General features: G+C 36.3%; 1 pseudogene; it reads left to right on the top strand.

Annotated features, from left to right (window-relative positions):
- The first annotated feature begins 21,122 nt into the window (after window positions 1-21,122).
- On the top strand, window positions 21,123-23,148 carry LOC129248766 (protein aubergine-like; annotated as a pseudogene).
- Window positions 23,149-23,761: the final 613 nt, after the last annotated feature.

Raw genomic sequence — 23,761 nt, 5'->3', positions numbered from 1 at the left:
TAAATCCCTCTTGATGATAATGGTAGCAAAAACGTACTTTTTTACATAAATGGTAATAAGCAGCAAAGGGTTTAAAACAATTTAAAATTAATATTTATCACTGCGCTTTATTTTAGTAACTGACTTCAATTTTAAAATAGAAAATGACATGTCAATATGAATTTGTATACACATATGTTAATGTGTATGTGCTACAGAGTCGCATTGCAATTGGATTTATTTTCAATACCCTTCCTCAATGTGAATCTGTTTACATTAAAATTTCACAGTAATTAATATAAATTCAATAATTTTACAAAGTTAGAGTGCTTCGTTTTCGACAAATTCTTAGTTAGTACATCAGCTATCATGTTCTCAGTTGAAATGTATCTTAATTCTATATCGCCATTCTGAACAAGCTCTCGGACGAAGTGTTTTCTGATGTCGATGTGCTTTGATCTTGCATGGTATACTGGATTTTTAGCTAAGCCTTGGGCGCTGAGATTGTCACCATATTGAACAATTGGTGTATTAGCTTTACCACAGCCAATCTCAATCATTAAGCGCCTCAAATACCACGCTTCCTTCGCAGCTGGCGACAATGCCATGTACTCAGCCTCCGTGCTACTCAAGGCCATGGATCCCTGTTTCTCGGACTTCCACGAAATCGGCCAGAAAAAACACATATCCGGTGTATGACCTGCGATTGCTTATAGCACCGCCCCAGTCAGCATCTACGAATCAGATCTATTGTGGCTGCTAGGTACCGCATTTCATGCTTCACACCTGCGACATGTTCCCTATGTGGGTTCTTGTTCCTCTGTGCCAACTTTACAGCTGAATGGTAAATATCTGGTCTGGATAGCCACATTAGCTCGCCGATCGCTGATTGATATGCCGTTGGATCTTCTACCACGCATCTTTCGCTGTCACATGCTACTTGATACTCTGCATCTAATGCCGTTGCTGCGACCCTACATTGCTGCATGCTGTGACGCATGTGACGCATCTTTGATATAAAATGATTGGTTCATCGATATGTTGCCTAAATCACCATCGCTCTGTATCTACATACCTAAGAACATCTGCAATTGACCCTTGTTGACGCACTCAAACATTGTTGAAATCGTTGATTTGATTTGTATCAAATCTGTCTTCTTCTGGCACGCTACATATAAGAAAATCATCTACATAAATTAGAATTAAACAAAGACTACCTTTCATGTCCTGCTTATACAAGCATGGCTCGTTTTGGCACTGAGTGAACCCAATTTCAACTAGCGCTGCATTCAGCTTGGAGTTCCACTCCTTCCCTGCTTGTTTTAAACCATAAAACGCTTTGTTCAACCTCAATACTCTTCCGGGGCAGGTCTTATCTGCATACCCCTCATATAGACTACGTCTTTTAACTCGCTATTAAGATGTGCTGTACAAACGTCCATTTGATGCAGGTGCAGTTTCAGTTCAACAGAAAGCGCAAGAATTAAGCGTATTGTTTCATACCGACACACCGGTGAGAATGTTTCACCATAGTTCACGCCGAACTTTTGTGAGCACCCTTTAGCTACCAAACGTGCTTTATGACTTTTAACATCACCAACTTCGTTTCTCTTGACTGTGTAAACCCATTACAGCCAATCGCCTTCTGGCCTTTGGGTAAGTCTGTCAGCGTCCGCGTACCATTCGCCACCAGTGCCTCATATTCTGCGTCCATGGCTGCCTGCTTTCTGCCACATGCTTCACCAAATGTTTGCGGCAACTGTATCTCTTTAGCTTGTGCTGCGTGGATGATATTGTAATCTTTCTTTGGACGTCCTGGCATACAAGTTCGAATTAATTTCGGTCTACCGGGTCCAATCTTCACGCCTTGTTTGTGTATCAGTTCTGACTCTTCTGCGCTGGCGTATTGATCACTACCGATACTATCACTGAACGAATCTGCCTGCTAATCATCGTCATCACTACATGGAAGTAGCTTCACTCTATCATGGCCTGGTGTATCAGCTGTTGAATTTTCTGCTGGAAAATTGAATACAATCTGGTCATCATTTTGGACGCAAAAACTCCGACTTATTGCGCGTAAACATGTCAAAACAGCTCTTTGAATCATCGATTCGTTGTTGTTTTTGCTCCGGTGTGAGCAAACGCGGCACCCATTTGGAAAGCACCTTTTTCATACCCAAATGTTCGTGTATTATGGTGTGTACACTGCCTGCTGATATCTTTAGAATGTCAACAATCTCCCTCACTTTCACTTTTTTTCAGTGTTTTTTCAACGTTTTCCGGAATAACAGCGTCATTTGGCCTTCCAGTAGATGGAATGTCATCGGTGTCTGTACGACCACGTTTGAATTCGGCATACCAATAACAAATGCTTCTTTTTGATGGAGCAGAGTCCGAATAATGTTTTTCAAGCCATTCCTGGCATTGAACAGTATGTTTTTTTCATTAAAAAACAATGATAAATCAGCACACGGAATTGCTTTGAATTCATTTTTTTTTAACTCAAAAGTAGCGTCACTTAAAGCACTGTAACTTGTAAACAAATGGTCGGATTAACATATGATTTTGACAGTAAGCCTAAAAAGGTTGCCAACTTTCGAAAAAATATTGATTTAGTACTAGTGCCGCCATCTATGTGTCAGTCACACACATTATTGAACGTCCTTGTATGACAAGGTTGGTATCTCGTTTCATTTTTTCTTTAATTAGAGGATATAGGATGTTCTGAAATTCATTGAGTTTTGTGAGGTATTCATGTTCGTTATTAAATTTAACTGTATTATTAAATTTGAAAGTTCTACCAAAAAATAATTCGAAGGAAGTTAATTTAGTTGCGGAGTGTATTGAATTGTTATATGTTATGAGAGTTTCAGTTAATATATCATCATGGCTTTCACTTAGGTTGTTTTCCTTTCTAGTTGTCGCCACAATTCTATATATTTCAGTAAGAGTGGAGTGAAGTCTCTAAACTAGAGCATTACTTTTGCTCTGTTGGAATGAAGTAATATGCAATAGAATTTGAAATTGACGAAAAAAATCTTTAAAAATGTTTGCAGTAAATTCTGATCCTTGATCTGCAACTATTTTTCGTGGTATGCCATATAGGTTAATGAAGTTTTTTAGAGATTTTAATATGCAAATACTATTTCGGGATGGTAGAGTATATCCTGCGGCAAATTTTGAAAATTTGTCAATTATTGTAAGAATTTGTTGGTTATTTAAGTTATCGACTGCAGGCCACGACTCGTAAAAATGATTTTAAGTTTCAACTGAACCTGCTTGCTTTATTTGATAATGTCTTATATAGTACAAAATTGCTTACTTGCTAATACAATTTGCTTACTTACTAATACAATTTGCTTACTTACTAAATTCTTATTTTGCTACAATTTACAACGAAATTGCTTACTTGCTAAATTGTTATTTGTGTAATTCAATATTTTATAATTATTATTGTTGTTGTTGGAAGTCGCGGCGGCTTATATTCCGTTGCGATTGCTTCCGCTAAATATTGCATGTAAGTAAATATTGGCTAATCATCAAATTGCAAATGGAACAGGTAAGTAAGGTTCTTCACATTTTGTCGCGATGACTTCCGTTCGCACAAAATGTGATTTTGCTGTTTCTGCATTTTTATGAACAGAGAATATTGACTGTGTTAACTTTTATGCTATAAATGTCCATGTGAAGGATATCTATGGGTTTTTCTGGGGTTTCTGGTTTTTGGTAAACAGGTTTCGGGGGATTTCTGTCGTATTTGAGTAATTTTATTTTTCATAAATGGGAAATATAATTTTCTTTTAAGGTGGAGATGGGTTTCGTTTATACCTCGATGGTTGTTGTTCTGATGATACTTTCTTATTACCTTTTCCTGCTCGTCAGTGTTTTTTATGTCATCTAGTAAATCTTTACAGCGCAATAGCTTGAAAAACTTACTGTTCGAGAAAAATTTTGAATACACTGTCTGTATTATTCGGAAAGTGTCATCGTCCGTAAATATAGCTGATACCCGGTTTGGATTAAGAAATTTTTTGAAAATTTCGGTTATTACTTCTTCAGTGAATACCGTCGTTTATTTTTGAAACGCATTTGTGTTAATGTTTCTGAACCGGTAGGATTTTTCTCGAATATATATTGAAGATTAAAATCATTTAAAGGTTTTTCTGAAATATGTACACTTAGCCCACAAAGTCTGCGTTCACCTTAGACTTTTTGCGTGTAATGTGAAAATAAAACATAAATCTATAATTCAAATCAAATTATTGCCATAAGTTTATTTCTTATTTTCTTAAGTTTAAATAACAGAAACAATAATTATATTAATCTTCTCGATATTGATATAACGTGACATAAGTGCCATAACAAAAGAAATAAATAACCAAAAAGTCTGCGTTCAGTTTTACATCAAGTATGAAAAATATGAAAAATATTATCTTAAAAAGAAAATTAATATCAACTTGGGTAGCCCCGTAGTTTTAAAACTTCCGCCAATCGGTTTGGCATCGAATATACCAACTTCTCTGTCTCTTCTGTTGTAATTTTCTCCCATTCTGTCTGCAGAACATTTCCTAAGGACTCTTTACTAGTTATTACATGCTGTCGTATTTTTTTCTCTAGTAAATCCCAAAGGTGCTCTATGGGGTTGAGGTCGGGTGATTGGGGGGGGCGTTTTAAGCTGTCTTGGAGCATTATACAATAGCCAAAGTCGTACAACCTCCGCTGTGTGCTTTGGGTCATTGTCTTGTTGAAACCAAAACGTTGATGACAATCCAAGATTTTCTGCACTTTGCTTTAAATTTTGTTTTAAAATATTAAGATACCCCCACCTATCCATTGTGGATTCAATAAAGCTCAGTTTACCCACACCAGCAGCTGCCATACAACCCCACACCATAATGCCACCACCACCATGCTTGACAGTGCCTACAAGGTTTTGTTTTTCCAGCGCTGTTCCTGGTTTCCGCCAAACAATTTGACGTCCTTTAATGCCGAAAATGCAATACTTACTTTCATCTGAAAATATAACTTGTTTCCAGAACTCTGGAGACTTATTTATATAGGCGTTAGCGAACTCAATACGTTTACGCCGATTGACATGTGAAATGTATGGTTTTTTACGGGCTACCCTACCATGATACCCAGCTTTATGTAAAATTTTTCTTGCAGTTTCCGCACAAATTTTTTTATTGAACGTCTGTTGCACGTTTTCAACAATTTTTGTGGACGTAGTTCGCGGATTTGTCTTCGCCATGCATATTATTTTGCGTTCTTCTCGAAAAGATAATTTTTTTGGACGACCATTTCTCGGCTTAGATGTTAAAATCCCAGTTGCTTTAAAATTATTTATAACGCGTTGTACAGAGGAATACGTTCTTCCAACAGTTTGGCCTATTTTTCGAAAGGATTTTCCTTCTTTCCATAATTTGATAATTATTTTTCTTTCTCCAACACTAATTTCTTTTCCTTTTGACTCCATGCTTAAAAATTAATCCTTTCCGTAAACAAGATGCAGCATTGGGTGCGTTAAACAACTGACTAATATGCAAATAATAAAAACTGCGCAATAAAAAGCAAGAAGCATTCTTAAAACTAACGGTATCATTTAAACAAATAAACTGAACGCAGACTTTTTGGCGGTTGTATTTAGTTGTCGCGACATTCAAATGCCGTTATCTCGCATATGCATGCACGAATCTGAACAATTTTTTCACAGTTTTGCAACTGAATATGTAGAGAATAAATAAACGAAAAGCATTGTTTTGTAAAATACATAAGTGCTGTATATTAATATAACATATAATATTTAGTGAGGTGAACGCAGACTTTGTGGGCTAAGTGTATATATACCGTCATTGAGGTTTTCTTCTGCTGAATGTACAGTGCTACCTGAGGTGCCTTGATTGGAGAGTGTGTCGTTTATATTTATGTCTACTTCGGTTGGTGGGTCTATTTCGATTCGGCTAAGTGCATCTGCGTTTGTGTTTAATTTCCCTTTTTTGTAAATTATTTCGTAATCAAATTCTTCTAGTTTGAGTCGCCATCTGACCAGTTTTGAATTGGGTTCTTTTAAACTCATCAACCATGTTAGGGTCTGTGATCTGTTGTAATGACGAATTTGCGCCCAAAAAGGTAAGGACGGAAATATTTAGTAGCCCATTCTATAGCTAATAGTTCCTTCTCTATTGTCGAATAATTGCATTCTGAATCACTGAGTGTGCGACTAGCATAGCAGACTGGTTTGTCGCTCCCTATGTGTCCTTGGGATAGAACTGCGCCTAGTGCAAAATTGCTAGCGTCTGTTGTTAATATGAATGGTTTTGTAAAGTCAGGATATTGTAGTAAGGGGTCGTTAATTAAAATATATTTACATGTATTGAAGGCGTTTATATAACGGTCATTTAGTTCAATTATTTTTTCTTTTTTCATGCATTCAGTTAGGGGTTTGGTGAGTTTTGAGAAATCTTTTATAAATTTCCGGCAGTATTCTACAAAACCTATAAAACTTTGGATTTGTTTTCGGGTTTGAGGTATTGGAAAGTTTTTTGTAGCGCCTTTTTTTGCGGGATTTGGCTTAATGCCATCTGTGGAAATAATATGTCCGAGGAAAGTGGTTTCTTTGTGGAGAAATTCCGATTTATCTGGCTGAATTTTAAAATTGGAGGATCGCAATTTATCGAACACCAATTGTAGGCTGTGGATGTGTTCTTGAAGGGAAGTTGAGTATATGAAATGTCATCAAGGTAGACAAGACATATCTTGCCTACAAGATCGCCTAGAACATTGTCCATTACTCGTTGGAAAGTGGAAGGTGCATTTTTTAAGCCGTACGTATTCATAATGACCACCTTCTACTGTGAATGCAGTTTTAGGAATATCTTTTTCATCCATTTCAATTTGGTGGAAACCACTTGCTAAATCAAGCGTGGTAAAGTACAAGCATTTTCCTAATTTATCTAAAATCTCATTAATGTTTGGAAGAGGATACCTGTCTGAAACAGTTTTTTCATTTAGTTTTCTGCAATCAATTACTAACCGCCATTTCTGTTTGCCACTTGCGTCTGGTTTTTTGGATACAATCCATACTGGAGCACTCCAAGGGGAATAGCTTGGGCGGATGATTCCTTGTTTAAGCATATCTGCGATTTGGCGTTGTACTTCCGTTTTGTGTGTATGAGAGTAGCGATAAGATTTCGTATGTATAGGAATATCGTCTGTCGTAGTTATCTTGTGCTTAATTTTGTTTGTGAATGTTAAATTTTCATTTTCTTTAAAAAATATGTCCGTGTAGTTTTGGCATAATTTTAGAAGTTTTTGTTTTTCTTCAATATTTAAATGTTCTGTTCGGATTAATGGGAGAAGGTCGATATTTTCACCATTTGATAGGTTTGCATCAAAATTAAAGGTTTCAATGAATTCTTCGTCATTATATTTTTCCACTTTTATGGGTTGTTCGATGAGTAGCAGTTGTTGATCGTCTGAAATATTTATTACTTCCACGAGACTATACCAGTTTTTCGCGTAATATATTCCTTCTGGTATGTAAAGCGTTTCGTTGATATAAGTCACATTTATGAAAATTTTTCCATCTTGGAGGTCTACAGAGATTTTTAGAACTACTTTTGAGTTGCGAGGAATGATATGTTTGCCAGAGGAAAAGTTTGGTTTGAAATTTAACGGAATTACTGCGTTTTTCGTTTTGACATGTTGCTTTTGCAAATCTATTTTAGCTTCTAACTGAGTCAGGATATCGATGCCAATTAGACCATCAAAATAGTTGTGGAGATCAAATACTAAGAATCTTTGTTTTCCTGGTTGTTTAAATTCAATAAAGTTTGGAAGCGTCACTTCTCTGTCTAATTTATATTTATTAAGAATTGTTGTTATAGTTATTGGTTTGCAGTTAGTAAGGTCTGAAGGGTTAACAAATTTTAGACTTATGAATGATGCGGATGCTCCTGTGTCGATTAAAAACTTGAGCGGTCTGCCGAAGGGAGATGAAATATTGATGTAACCTAGTTCAGAACCGTGTTTGTTAATGTCTAGGTATCCTGTTAGTAGTTCGAGGCTGAGTAGCGAAAATTTTGGTTATCAATGTTTACTAAGATTCCACGTGTATCTTGGTATTCGTCCGGGTTTTGGTGGTAGGGGTTCTAATGGATTGGAATGTTGGAAGTTGAATAGTTCGTTCTTTTGGAACTCGGGTTTTCTTGGAGTAATAGAACGCATAGTTTGGTCTGTTCTAAAGGATCTTTGGGTAGAGGCTTGGGTTTTTGTGTGCGTGGAACTTGTGTCCACGTTTGTTATATTTGCTTTAATTTATGTTTGGCGTGCATACAGATGTGCAAACGGTTTTTTATGTAATATATGTTATTTAACGGTTCTTAACAGTTTTCGACTTACCATAAGGCCAGTACAAATATACGCCGCATTCCCAGGTTCTTCCAGCGGTAAGTAGTCGAAGCTACTCCGATCCGGTACTTGTTTTGAATGGTTTGCCTCTTTCGATATGCCTTCGGAATTTCTGCAGCTGGATTCAATTGTGCCTTTATGATTTCCTTTTAGCCTGCTCTGATGTCCCGTCAGAGGTCACTTCAGGATATTTCACTTTTGCATTTCGTGGACCGTTCACTGGGATACCGACTGCGCCATTTACGTTATCGCCCCACAACAATATGAAAAAAAACAACAAGTTACTTTTTCGACAGCAATATGACAAGTGATTCTTTTATTGATTCTTAACTACTATTTATACATTTTTGTGATTAAAATATTGGAGATGTTTAATAAGCAATTTATTTCATATAACTTAAATTCTATGGAAATGTTATTACAATAATTGATTAGTAAGCTATTTATTTTGTATGCCCTAAATTGAATGGAAATGTTATTGTATTAACTTTTAGTTTAGATAAGCGTTTATTTCATATAACTTATATAATATTTAGTTCGTTACTGCTGGGACTTCACTTCCGGTGTTGATGACCGGTTGAGACATTAGCACTAGGTGGCTTTACTGGTGCTTGTTGTGTTCCGTTGAGGTTGCGATAGCGGCCGTAATAATATCTCTCCAGTTATATTATAATATCTCTCCACAGCAATGTAAAAAAAAAATAACGAGTCACCTTTTCGACAGCAATATCACAAGTGTTTGGTGTTGAAAAATTTCTGTTAAAGTTTTGTTGTTTAAGTTGTGTAGTGTACTGGTTAACATAGTGATTATTGGGGTAAGTTCTAAAGTTTTGTTTGCGAGAGAAGTATCTTTCGTTTGGTTTTTGGTATTGTATGTTTTGTTCTTCAAGGCAGTAAGAGAATGCTATTGCTAAGGTTTCTGGACGCATTGCTTTAGTATTTGAACCTAAAGGTTCTCTTAGGCCAGCCAAAAAAGCATTAAGACACATTTCTCGGAATAAATCTTTTTTTGCCTTAGTTGCACTCGGATCCATTTCTTGGAGAGGCAAATTGTTGCTTAAAGGCGATTGTATAGCTATTATTTCGCTGTAGAATTCATTGACAGATGTACTTCCTTGCCTGAGGTCATGAAGATCTCTTATAAGAGAAGTTTCTGTGCGTTTATCCGCATAATGTAGTATCAGATTGTTTTTTATATCATCCCAGATTAACTGAGTGCCATACATGTTTAGAATGTCGTTTGCTTGCCCTTCGATTTTGTTTCTGATGGCTGGCAACAATACTTGGCCGTAGGGTGTCCCATCGGTTCCTCTTATAAATTGCAGAATTTCTTCAACGTTAGTTATAAATTCGTGTAATGAATTCGGGTTACCATCAAATTTTGGCAGATCTTTGATCGCGTCCGGTATTTTCAAATTGTCATACAAATTTTTATATTGAGTATTTTGCGGTGGAGAAACCGAGGAGGCACCCGTATTTGTATTTAGTTGTGGTAAACTCATTGTATCAAAAGTAAATTTATCAACTTCGATATTTTCAGGTATTGACGTAAGACTTTTGTGTCTTTTTGGATACGGAAGAAAACTCAATCTTTTTTGTATTTTGCTCATTAAATAAAGTATCCTTTTATATACATTTTTTTTCACTTATTTTTTCTTATATACAATATATTTAAAATTTTTTTTTTTTTTTATATAGTTATATTTACCAAATTTCTTTATTTGCGTTTATGTTTCAAATTTTCTATTGTATATAACAATCACGTATGTTTTTATATTGTATAAAAGTATGTATGGTTTTTGTACAATTTGAACAAGAAAACAATAATTGACTTACATTAGTTACGGGATCAGAGTTATCAGGAGCCTTTTTCCATGATTCAGTTCTTCCTAGTCATAAGGAGTCAAAACTCCACGGTCTAAATGGCTTTAAAGTGGTCCTCTGCAATGCTGATATGCCCTCAACAAAGTTCACTTTAATTGGTGTACTTGGTTTGCAGTACTTGTTGTTGATATGCCGTCAACAATCAAGCCACAATCACTAATTCAGTTTTTACACTTTAAATTTATCTATTCAGAACCGTTGACCGAACTACCGACTGCGCCAGTTATAACTCATGTGCGCTGTCGCCCCGCTGTCTAGACACCAACTCGAATCTTCTAACTTACTTACATCTGCCGCTGCTAAAACTGTAAATGGTCGATGTTGTTGTTGTTGCGTTTTTGTTGATTCTTCTTTGATTTTATTTTTGCACTGATTTTTATAATGACCGCGCTGCCCGCACCTATAGCATTCGATATCTTTCTTTTCCCCTCTCTTTTTCCGTAACGCCTTTGTATCTTCATGGAATGCCTGTTGCTCGCTGCAATTTACCGCCTTGGATTCGGTGCCCCTCTGCGCTCACCTTCTTCCAATAATTTTATTCTTAACACTTCTAGCGAAGGCAAACTGTCTCGTGTTTCCATGGCTATTACAAAATTCTCATACTGCTTAGGCAAGCTTGAAAGCAACATTATGACTGCTAGCTCCTCGCTGAGTTTAATGTCTAGCTCCGAGAGCTTGTCCACCGCTGAGCAAAACTTATTGATGTAGCTGCACATAACGTCCGTCATCCGCAAACCAAGCAACTTCTTATAAAGGCACACCTTCCTTACTGGCCCACTGGGTTGATGCACATCCTTGAGCTTCTTCGATGCGCTCGCCGCTGTCGCACAGTTCTTCAAGTAGCACAACTGCGATGGCTTCACGCTCAATGTGATCATTGCCAATGCCTTTTCGTCGAGTGCATTCCAGCTCGCCGCTTCTGCTAGTGGTCGCTCTCCGTTCATCACCATCCATATCTCTGCATGCACCAACACGCTGCGCATTTGGATGCTCCAGGAGTCATAGTTGCCTTTATCCAATTTTTCAATCTGGTACATAGACCCCATGGTGACCGCACACAATCCACTCAAGTTGCAGATTCTCGAACAACTTCTAATCCACTGATATCCCGATTACTCAAAGCGCGAGACCCTCGTGGCTGGGCCCATAACCTGTTCACTGCGCTTTATTTTAGTAACTGACTTCAATTTTAAAATGGAAAATTGCATGGCAATATGTATTTGTATACACATATGTTAATGTGTATGTACTACAGAGTCGGATTTATTTTCAACAATATTTAAATGTAAATAAGTTATTTTAAAATTCATTGTTCATGGACAATGTAAATCCTAATCACAAAAAGGAGTTTTTAGCAGAATTTGTCTAGTTGTTGTGATTGCGAGAGCATTAATATTACCCATAAATGTTGTGATATAACTCCGCGTAGTTCCGGGTCATAATGAATTATTTCATAGAAGAATTTAATTCACACAATCACAAATTGAATTGACTAAAAACACACTTTAACATACTTACGCCATACCAGACTACACTTTGCCTACGTAAGTTTAAAGTTTTGGTCCCCAAGTCAAAATTTTTCGTATGTTACTAACTATTTGAATAACTAACTGTACTTATTTAAGTTAATTATTATTGTATTTAAAGGGATTTTTTAAAAATGTATTTTATTTCGCAATGATTCGTTTAAATTTTTAATTAATTGGTACATTCTAGTGTAAAAAAAGGTTCTTGACGCCGACGCTTACATAGATTCTAGTGGTACTTATACTATTGAGATGCGTCGTTCGTTATATGTTTACTAGTAGATAGCTATTGTTTGGCTTAGTGACAAGTTTTGCTGTTTTGGTGTTGTGTATATTGTTATCCTGGAATTAATTCTCCCTTATGTTAAATATGTTTGAACGGTACACTTTATTAGATTTTGTATAACAAGCCACTTAACTGGTTGAAGATTGCCCGCGAAGCGCCACACTCAGAACCTTTTATACTTAAGCTAGCCTTATTCCAGTTATCGACTGCAGGCCACGACTCGTAAAACTGATTTTAAGTTTGAACTGAACCTGCTTGCTTTATTTGATAATGTCTTATATAGTACAAAATTGCTTACTTGCTAATACAATTTGCTTACTTACTAAATTCTTATTTTGCTACAATTTACAACGAAATTGCTTACTTGCTAAATTGTTATTTGTGTAATTCAATATTTTATAATTATTATTGTTGTTGTTGGAAGTCGCGGCGGCTTATATTCCGTTGCGATTGCTTCCGCTAAATATTGCATGTAAGTAAATATTGGCTAATCATCAAATTGCAAATGGAACAGGTAAGTAAGGTTCTTCACATTTTGTCGCGATCACCTTCGTTCGCACAAAATGTGATTTAGCTGTTTCTACATTTTTATGAACAGAGAATATTGACTGTGTTAACTTTCCTACCCTAACTCTGCTGACATAGCGGTTCCCACAATGTTGTGTATTCCAGGTGAAATTACTGTCTGCCGGATGCGCGTGTGGGTCACGTTGCATTAGGCAGACGCACTGTCAGCATATTTCAATAGACATGTGTGTTTCTGCTGCAGGTGAGCGAGTTAACTGTGGTGTTAACTTGTATATACATAAGTTAATATTTTACATTTCGATTTTAATTTTTAAAAAGGACAATCGGACTATTGTCCGATTCATTTGTCTTTATTCGTTTAAGCTCAACTTAAGATTAATTACATTATGTTTCTTACTTCTACATTACACCTATTTCGACCATCAATATGCTGACTATTGTTGACTCATTATTGTTGCTGATCGATACATTTATTAATTTGATGTAAATGTTCGTGGAATGCTGATGCAGCGTCAGCGGTCATAACGAATTCACCGGATGTATTATCGGTGCCACTAATCCATGGGGTTATTGTCCAATTTGAGGTTTTGTAAGGTGTGGTGTTAACTTATATGTAAGCAGTGTATATATGTATGTGGTGTATAAATTGTTGTAGTTCCGAGTAATTAATAAAACTCATGCCACCACCTTTTTGGTTTACAAAGTTCTTCTTGTTTTATTTAACAGCGTTACAAAATTCTTCTTGTTCGATTTAATAGCGTTACAAAGTTCTTCGGTAAAAAATAAAAAAATGGCAAAGCTTCGAATTTCTCTTTTCGCTTCAAGTGTAACTATATATAAGTTAATAAATTATATATTTATTTTTGTTTTTTAAAAAATATTTAAGAGCTTAGCTCTTTATTAATTCAATTATCTTTTTACACTGATTACTTAAAATTACAATACCTCTTATAAATAGTCTTATGCTGGTTTACATAATTCTTATTGATCAGCATTTCTTATGCTGGTTTACATAATTATTTATTGATCAGCATTTTAATTATTTGGCACAGTAAAGTAAGCATAAATGATTTATAAGCATTTAGCTGCAATGTAAGCAGTCATGAAATATGCTGACTAAATATTGAAATATGAATAAATGTTGCATTAACTTATATATAAAAATGCAAATCATCGCAAGAGGCAGCGTTACCAGCGGTCTTGAATTGCTTGAATCGACATCGACGCGCCATCTATGCGATTATCTCTGAATCAACTTGAATTCTAACAATATTGCAACTTATTACTTTAACATAAATTTATACATACATACAAGTTATTCCATTAGTTTATTCGTTTAGTAAAAAAAAACATTATTGACATTTTCTCACCTTTATTAATTCATACATTTAGTCTGAAGCTTACAACAGTCCCTTTAGCACTACCTTCATCTGTTTGCAAAAAGCATAATTATACCATAAGGTCACGTTGCATTCAAGAAAGGAATGCAGTCACATTGTGGGAACGAAAATTTGTCTAGTTGCAAAAATTCGTGGGAGCGCAAAATATTTTGCGAGAGCGGAATGATATCTGATATCTTAACTCCTTCCCCCGTAAGATCAATCGTCCCGATTGTTAGTAGACCGGTAAATCATTAATGCTGCGGAATCCGCATTTAGTCTTGTGACAAGAGAGTTCATCAGGATTCAACGCCTTCGGCTCTGATCCTTCGTTAACTATATTTGTTATTTCAACTTTTGACTTTGGTTTGGTGCTCAACTTGTAGAACATTGCGGACACACAGGAAAGTAGTACGAGTATTACTGACATGATCAAATTAAATGACAGTGTTAAATTTTCTTTAGTGGATATTGAGTTTATTTCTTCTATATTATTTAAGTGAAGTTCTTTCATCATCCCCAAGGAGAGGACTTCTTCAATATTACATTTATTTGCTGTCAATTGCAATACGGCTGGAAGTGGTTTCAAAGTTGAAATTTCTCTTGAAATGTAAGTTCTGTTATCTATTGTTACGGTTTCATTGTGAAATTGAAGTAGATACGTTCCCGAAAGTTGGTAGGATTTATTCCTTGAAATTTCTACGAACCCTTCGAATTGGTTCAAAAAGATCGTTCCTTGAAAAAGCGCTTGTACTGAAGGTACGTGTTTGTTTATTATAGTGCAACTATGATTTTTGCTGTTCAAAATCCGTTTCACACAATTAGAATTACTTACTTCTAGTAAATTATCCCTATTACAAATAGTCAATTCGTTAACTTTATTACATTGTTTTTTGATTTCATATAAATCATTATTGCATTTTAAAAAATTATTTCGTTTTACAGGCTTAATTAGCAATTTTGCACAAATTAATTGCTCTATTGCTGGCAAATTTATAATATATATTAACATGTTTTCATTCGTACCTATTTTTATACTAGTGAAACTTAATGCTTCTTCTAAATTATTATAAGGGAATTTTTCGAAATCTAGAAACGTTTTTGCTTCTCCCATTTCCTTTTCTGATAATAAAAAAGAATTTATAACTCCTACTTTAGCCCACTGTAGAGCGTATTCGATGTTGACTATTTCGTCTTTAACAATCTTTAACTTATTGGCAATTGATTCCTCTATTGTTCTTCTAACTTCTTGAAGTGATTGTAACGTCCTCAGTATATTGTTAGTTCTGTTAGTTAGTAAATTTATTCTGTCGATGGTGTCCTTGTTAATTACTTTCTGTCGTTCGTTGTTACCTAATAAACCTTTAATTTTTTTGACAACCACAGAGTGATCTTCGTGATCAGGGGTGCCAGCTATCCATTTCCACGCTGTTCCAAGGATGTCAATTGAACGTTTCTTCCTTGGAGTAATCCTTTTTAGAGCATCTCTAAGCTGCTTTATGTCATATAAAAGAAAAGGCAATACGGTGCTGTTTCCCAGTACTTTTTCTTGAATTTCAAGTTCTATGCCGTCAATAGTCCTTTTGTACTCGGTCAACTCTAAAACATGAATAAGCGCTGAAAGTTTCCGTTTTGTAGTCGCGCTTGTTCGAGGTGAATTGAAATTAGTTGTGAATGTGAGTAGTCCAATATTTGAACTTCCAAATTGCAGATATTAAGAATTGCAAGAAGTATTAAAAAAACGTTCGTCATTTCCTGTAGAGGAAGGAATGGTAAAACCTATTTAGTATTATCCTTATGAATTATTCTGTCACGAAATTGTATTTTGACTTTGTTGCATAAATCTTCTTTGACTTTTTGTTTCCTGTAACGTGGCAGTAGTTTATTCCTTTGTCCTATGATTTTTTCGTAAATAACATCTCCTGGCTGGTAAGTTTTTATATTGCTTGGATTATTTTTTAAAATCATTTTGTCTTGTGCTTTTTTTCAAAATTTCAACTAAATTTTGTGGGGTCTTATTAAAGAAAATGTCTACGGGTTTATTCTGTGTAACTGAGAGAATTGTATGATTGTAAAGTGTAACTGCTCTTTCAATTTGGCCATTTGTGTTACTATGTCGTGGAGTACAATAATATAATTCAATCCGTAATCTTTGCATTAGTGATTTAAATTGGGCACTCAAAAGTCCTGGTTCGTTATCAAGTGTTATTTTCTTGGCATTCGGAAAACTTTGAAACACATCTAAAACCTTTTCTCCTAAATTTGTTTTTCCTTCTATATTTTTAATAACCATGAATTTTGATTATGAATCGATGCAAGTTATAAATTTTAGGTTTTCTGCGAAAAAAATGTCTATGTTCAAGTGCTCCCCTTCCTTCTTTGGAATCGGAGCCTCTCCTAACTCTATTTTCTTCAATAAACGTCTTAGATAAGCGAGGTCTCCAATCCTGAACATCCGAGATACCTCAATACAATAGAACCGACTCGTGCTTTGGCGAACGGATTGCTTGGGAACTTAAACAAAAACATATCAATTAGTGAGACGAATTGATCGAAAACTTTATTATCACGAATGAAGGCAGCACTTGCTTGATAATTTGCAACTTCTACAATGAGTCTGATCCCTCGGATAATATAAACCAATTCGTCTCAGACTTGAGGTGCTTCAATATTTCCAAGTTGTCAATTGCCATTCCATGTACCAGATCGAGGTTTATAGCCATTGGCGGTTCGTGACGCTAGTTAGGATTGGTGGGAGCACCTGAACTCCTGAGGTGGTAATGCTTGAATATGTTTGGTTGTTGATTACTACCGTCTCGTTGTCTACCCGGAGAATATAGGAACCGTTAAGATTAGTAGTGGTTTTACCTGGACTTATGTTGCCAACGAAATTGTTCAGGAAAATAGTATCATCTTTGATTACTTCGATGGTAGATGCGTTGCTTGTCAAGTAAGGACAACTTGTTTCTCCGCCCTTGAGAAGACGAGCCAAACAACCAGCCTCCGGCAGCAGGTCCAAGGATTTCTTTTCACATACCATTGCTGAGGATAAGTGCAAACAGTCTCCCTTTATGCCAAACGTCTCCTGTTTGCTTATAAGGATAGTTTTGTACGCCAATTCTATCCGATGGCCTTTCTGGACATTAGCTCGTGTGATAAGGTGGTTGAATCTTTCCTCCGTGACCTTAGGCAGAGATAACACGTACAGCAATAGCGTGTTGTTGGTGTAGATCGAAGGTTTGCTATACTCGATGGCTTCAATGGCATTACTGTATGGAAGGATGTCAATCTCGCCAACAAGCTGGTTAACTTCTTCCTTGCTTAAGAGATTGCTATTGACGATGCCAGCCTTAGCCATTTGGCACGCGCGTATCAGCTCGTTCACGTCTTCCTTCAGAATAGCTATCTTGTTTTGGACATCCTTTTTAGGATTTTTTCTCCGCTGGTTGGGATACTTATTTATTAAAATTTTTCCACAGGTTGGATACTTTTTAGGATTTTTTCTCCACTGGTTGGGATACTTATTTTTTTTTAATGTCTCTATTGAATCCTTACTTTTTTATTTTCAGAATATTATACGATGGGGCATCCCGGTTGAGCCTCTAGTTATTTCATTAGTTTATTCGTTTAGTAAAAAAAAAACACATTATTAACATTTTTCTCACCTTTATTAATTCATACATTTAGTCTGAAGCTTACAACAGTCCGTTTAGCACTACCTTCATCTGTTTGCAAAAAGCCTAATTATACCATAAAGTCACGTTGCATTCAAGAAAGGAATGCAGTCACATTGTGGGAACGAAAATTTGTCTAGTTGCAAAAATTCGTGGGAGCGCAAAATATTTTGCGAGAGCGGAATGATATCTGATATCTTAACTTGCACTCTTTATTCATAATATTTAGACTGACTAGTTTACATAAAAGTTAAGATACTCCCTTCAGGGAGCACCAAAAAATTAAAGTTGGGGGCCAACCACTTGGCCCCTTTTCAATACTTACTCCTATTTTGCTGCAAGTGAAAAATGCGTTGTGCTTTTCTTCCGTCCAGAACCAAGAGTGTCTTGACAATTTATTCTTATGCTTAAGCTAAGCTAATTCTTAATCTAACATATTGCTGACATAGCGGTTCACACGGTGCAGCGGCGGTTATATACTAACGCTGCTGCGCATGTGTCATCTGATACGCATTGCTAGCGAATCGCAGTCAGGCAGCTGCCTTAACTTGCTGACATAGCGGTTCACATGGTGCAGCGGTGGTTATATACTAACGCTGCAGCGCTTGTGCCATCTGATACGCATGGCAGTCAGGCAGTCGCCTTAACTCCTCCCCCTTTAAATATCTGCGCCCCGCAGATTAGGTGACGAAGGACGTTTCTCGATCTTTCGACTAAGTTGGTTCTCGATTTTTATTTCGGGTAAGTGGATCCTTGCTGCGAGCTTCCTCCAGATAAACCAAATTATCACCATAAGTAACAGTAGTCCTGATCCCTCGGATAATATAAACCAATTCGTCTCAGACTTGAGGTGCTTCAATATTTCCAAGTTGTCAATTGCCATTCCATGTACCAGATCGAGGTTTATAGCCATTGTGCGGTTCGTGACGCTAGTTAGGATTGGTGGGAGCACCTGAACTCCTGAGGTGGTAATGCTTGAATATGTTTGGTTGTTGATTACTACCGTCTCGTTGTCTACCCGGAGAATATAGGAACCGTTAAGATTAGTAGTGGTTTTACCTGGACTTATGTTGCCAACGAAATTGTTCAGGAAAATAGTATCATCTTTGATTACTTCGATGGTAGATGCGTTGCTTGTCAAGTAAGGACAACTTGTTTCTCCGCCCTTGAGAAGACGAGCCAAACAACCAGCCTCCGGTAGCAGGTCCAAGGATTTCTTTTCACATACCATTGCTGAGGATAAGTGCAAACAGTCTCCCTTTATGCCAAACGTCTCCTGTTTGCTTATAAGGATAGTTTTGTACGCCAATTCTATCCGATGGCCTTTCTGGACATTAGCTCGTGTGATAAGGTGGTTGAATCTTTCCTCCGTGACCTTAGGCAGAGATAACACGTACAGCAATAGCGTGTTGTTGGTGTAGATCGAAGGTTTGCTATACTCGATGGCTTCAATGGCATTACTGTATGGAAGGATGTCAATCTCGCCAACAAGCTGGTTAACTTCTTCCTTGCTTAAGAGATTGCTATTGACGATGCCAGCCTTAGCCATTTGGCACGCGCGTATCAGCTCGTTCACGTCTTCCTTCAGAATAGCTATCTTGTTTTGGACATCCTGCTCGAGCCTTTCCCTGGTTCTTCGATCGACGACGTCATTTGTGATCGTCACAACGCTGTTTAGCTTCTGCAATACGGTGTCGAAGTATTTTAGGTCAATAGCGTGGATTAATTTAAAATGACCGCTGATGACATAGCCGCTACCGTGCTCCACCGTAACTGTAGGAAAAAAGGTGGTTCGTTAAATCGGTTAAATCAGTAAAATGAATTTTAGACTTTATCTAAGTCGTTTGCACGGCTTAGATATCGTTTTTTTAAAGTACGTTTGTACATTAAGTAAATTTTGATTAATAAATTTGCTGCCGAAATTGCTACTATTAAAGCAAGAAGAACAATTTGAATGTCTAAATGATTGGTTGTATCGACAACTGATATAACATTCAGCACATTGGCTGTGTTATCCTCAACTTTGGAAGTTTTTCCTCCCATTTTTAAAATTTCTATTTGTCTTCTTTAAAATTTTTTTTTTTGTTTTAGTTATGGATTTGTCATTTCGTTTCTTCTATATATATATATATACAATTAATTAATCCCTTTTTTTTTGTTTTTCAATCAATTTTTTTTTTTCATTGCTTACATTTGCTGTTTTTACAAATATATTTTTATATATTTTTACTTTAAAAATTTTTTGTTATTATTTTATTCACTCGCAGGTGAATTTACAATGTTTCCTGCCTATATTTTGTACAGCCTTCCGACATGTACTCTAATCGGGCGAGTTCTCGCTCAATTTTACAATGTATTTTTTTTTATTATAATAATATATGAAAATTAAAATATATTGGTGTGCGCACTTGGGAGCGCTGTCGGTCCTCGGTGGTGTCCTTGTCCTTGGCCTAGCTTGTAACGCTAGGCGGTGCCGGTGCTGGTCGCACAGGCTGCTGTGCAATGTTTGCACGTGTAGTTGCAGAATGGGTTGTCCAGCGGTCCCTCGCAGTCATCCGGGCACTGTCGCTTGTATTCTGGGATAGCTGTTGGTAATGGAGGTATTATTTTCTTTTTCAAGTTTTTAATCTGGTGGTAGGTGATAGATGGATTTTTGTTTTTATTTATCAATTGCACTAGTTGTGCTTCGTGAAACGAGCGCTTTTCATGCATGGAAACAGAATCGTTCCATGCTGGCGGGTTGGCTTGATTGCTCAACTCTTTGCTGAGACGGTCAATTTCCGACCTCAGTTTTTGTTTTATTCCGCCGCGCTTTTTTTGTTTCTTATTCCTATCCATCTACACTCTACTCACTCAGATACTAATTTTGACATCCACAGCTATCCCTCCATCGCCGTCGTCTGTCGCTGACTGGCGTCCCCGTTTTTTTTTTGTGTGTTGTTGTTGTTGTAGCTGTTTTTGTCCACTTTGCTTCACACCTCCCACTACGACTTTGGGCACTTTAAGTATTTTGGCCAAATCATTTGGTTGAAATTTAATTTTGTTGTATGTTGGCGCGCGAACGTTTTAAACGAAAACTAAAAACTTGTCACGGCCGCCATGTAGGAAAAAAGGTGGTTCGTTATCTTTAAACACGTTTACTCTTTGTCTTTTAATATGGAACTGAATCCAATCTTTTATTTCAAAAATTACTTAGGCTAAATACATGCTGCTTATACATAGAGTTCTGCCGCTGAGAGCAGCGACAGAACGGGAGAGCGTAGTATGCATGTATGTATGTATGTTATTGTATATACATGCAGAAGGCATATATATAATGCGCTGGGACCGAACGGTCGAAGCGTCAAAGTGCTTGCACTGCAGATCCCACGCTGCAGGCCAGTCCGCATAAGTGACGGATCATATTGCTGCACTTATATATTTGATTGTATAAACATAGCAACAAAGTGTCGCTATGTTGTGAGTATGGCATATGACCACTTGATGTATTGTATACTCTACAATACTGTGGGCATATGCTTATTAGGCATACAACATACTACATAGCAATTGGGGATTCATATTGAAATTTCAAGTTTAAAGATATTTTTAAATATAATAATTTGTTCTAAAACTATTACAGTGCTTTAAACTTCTAGGCAATTTTAATATGTTCTATTTTTCTTTTAAATTTTTAATTTTACTTTCAAATTAGCATTAACCTATCTTGCAATGAATTTTAAAGTTTAAAGATATTCTTAATAATTTCTTCTAAAACTATTGTAGTGTTTTAAACTTCTAGGCAATTTTAATATGTTCTATTTTGTTTTTTAAATTTTAGTTTTACTTTATAATTTTGTGTATTAATTAATTAATTAAAATTTTGTGTATTAATAATAGTTAAAAAAAAATTTTATTATAATTTTTTCTTTCTTTAAAGTGCCATTCTTTTTTTGAAAAGCTCTCTATTAATTTCATCATTCCCATGAGGAGTCGAACCCCGATATTCAAAGAATATCCACCAATTTTATGGGTTGAGAGAGTCATTCTTATTGTATTTATTTTTTATTTCAACGTGCCAAAAAATATCTGTATTTTTAATTTTTATGTGCCTTTTAAAGTGCCATTTTTATATATTGGTATATATTTTTTGTATATTTTTACTCATTCACTCTTCCTTAAGAGGAGTCGAACCCCGATATTCAAAGAATATCCACCAATTTTATGGATTGGAAGAGAGCTGCTTTTCTTTGTACTGTGCCTCCCCCCATAAAAATCGTGAGGGTGAAACTATCCAAAAATTAAACACGTTGGGCAATTGGAGGTGACTGATTCACAGCAGCTACAAGTGCTAAATCTTATTTTACGTCGAATTATGACCTGAATATCAAACTTCAATACGACATCATGAGCAAGACATTCCCTTATGTGCTGAAATTGCTCATAAAGTAATGCGCACTGATACGTTATATAAAATTTTACAAGATTGCATCGGTAAACCAGACTACCATGATGCTTTTAAAGGAGAAGTCGTTGGAACAATAATCCTTACCGACTATAATAATAAAACATATCGGATAAATGACGTGGATTTCCAACAGTCGCCCAAGTCGAAATTTCCAACCGAAGATGGAGAGATTTCGTATATTGACTATTAAAAAAACGTTACGATTGCAATGAATTTGCAGATTGGACGCGAGAATTTCGAAATAATTCAATGTACAAACACGTTGACATTAAGAGGTGGTACGTGATTACGCCATCACGGAATTTACGTGAAGTTCAAAATTTCGTACAAATGTGTATAAGAGCAGCTAATGGAATGCGTATGGGCATTGCTTTGAAAGCATATCAACAAGAGCATGGTGTGTTACCAAAGAAAATCCTCTTCTATCGTGACGGAGTCGGTGATGGGCAATTGCATCAAGTTTTCAGCACCGAAGTGAAATTTTTGATAGAAAGGTTCTGATTATGAGAAGAAACCTACGATTTGCCCCTTGGCGTTTATAGTAGTATCGAAGCGAATTAATACTCGTTACTTCATTAATGGCAGGAATCCACCTCCAGGTTCCGTGGTTGAGAAACTCGAGCAAGAGTATAAGCGTGTGGGCTCTGAAAAACCACCTATGTTTGCATATGTTGTGGTACCGAAAAGTATTAATACCCGACTCTTTGCACGAGGCCGAAATCCGCCTCCTGGTACAATAGTCGATGATGTAGTTACGTGTCCAGAACGTTATGACTTTTTCTTGGTATCTCAGTCTGTGCAACAAGGAACAGTGTCCCCAACAAACTATAATATTGTATACAGCAATATTCGTTTAACACCAGATCAAATGCAGCTTTTAACATACAAAATGACCCATCTGTATTATAATTGGAGTGGCACTTGCCGTGTACCTGCCGTGTGCCAATACGCGCACGAACTTGCATTCCTTGTCGCTGAGAGCATTCATCGTTTGCCAAGCAACGCTTTAGAAAAGCAACTTTATTTCCTTTAAACAGTTTGAAAATGAGATAAACTAAATTTTATCCATTTCAATTTTTCTTATATATTTTTTTCTTTTTTTTTTATCTACTGCAATATACAGCGATTCCTTGGGACAACTACCTTATTAAAGGTGTTAGCGTGGATAAGGGTATTCCTCATTGTCAAATTTTGTATATCTAGGCAGGCTGAGTATGCCTCTGGCAACGATCGCGGCTTTTGTATAATTAACATTTTCGAAAGTTCAGGATTCAGGCCATGAATAAATACGTCCAACGCCCGATTCCTATAAGTTCCTAATCGATTATGGAATTTTTTTTGATCGAGGATAGCGTTAACCGCCCCATTTAATTCAGTAATTAACTTCTTTAGGTCCTCCAGTTTTTAATTCTTTCCCTAAACCTTAAGGCACAGTACAATAGAAAAAAGAATGAATAAATTTGAGTGTTACCTTGTTTTTCTTTTTTATTTTTTTTTCTGTTTTATCGGCACGGCACGGCACGGATTTGTTTTTTGCTTAATCGACTTTGCTTCCTTATAGAATTTTTTCCATTCGGATTCTTTTGGTTCTTTCCTCCTATAAATGAGAATTAATGAGTTTTTATCTTATATGATTCTCTATCATT

Source organism: Anastrepha obliqua, chromosome 5, assembly GCF_027943255.1.
Source record: "Anastrepha obliqua isolate idAnaObli1 chromosome 5, idAnaObli1_1.0, whole genome shotgun sequence".
Lineage (NCBI taxonomy): Eukaryota > Metazoa > Arthropoda > Insecta > Diptera > Tephritidae > Anastrepha > Anastrepha obliqua.
The sequence above is the reverse complement of the archived record's forward strand: the minus strand, read 5'-3'. Positions and strand labels throughout refer to the sequence as shown.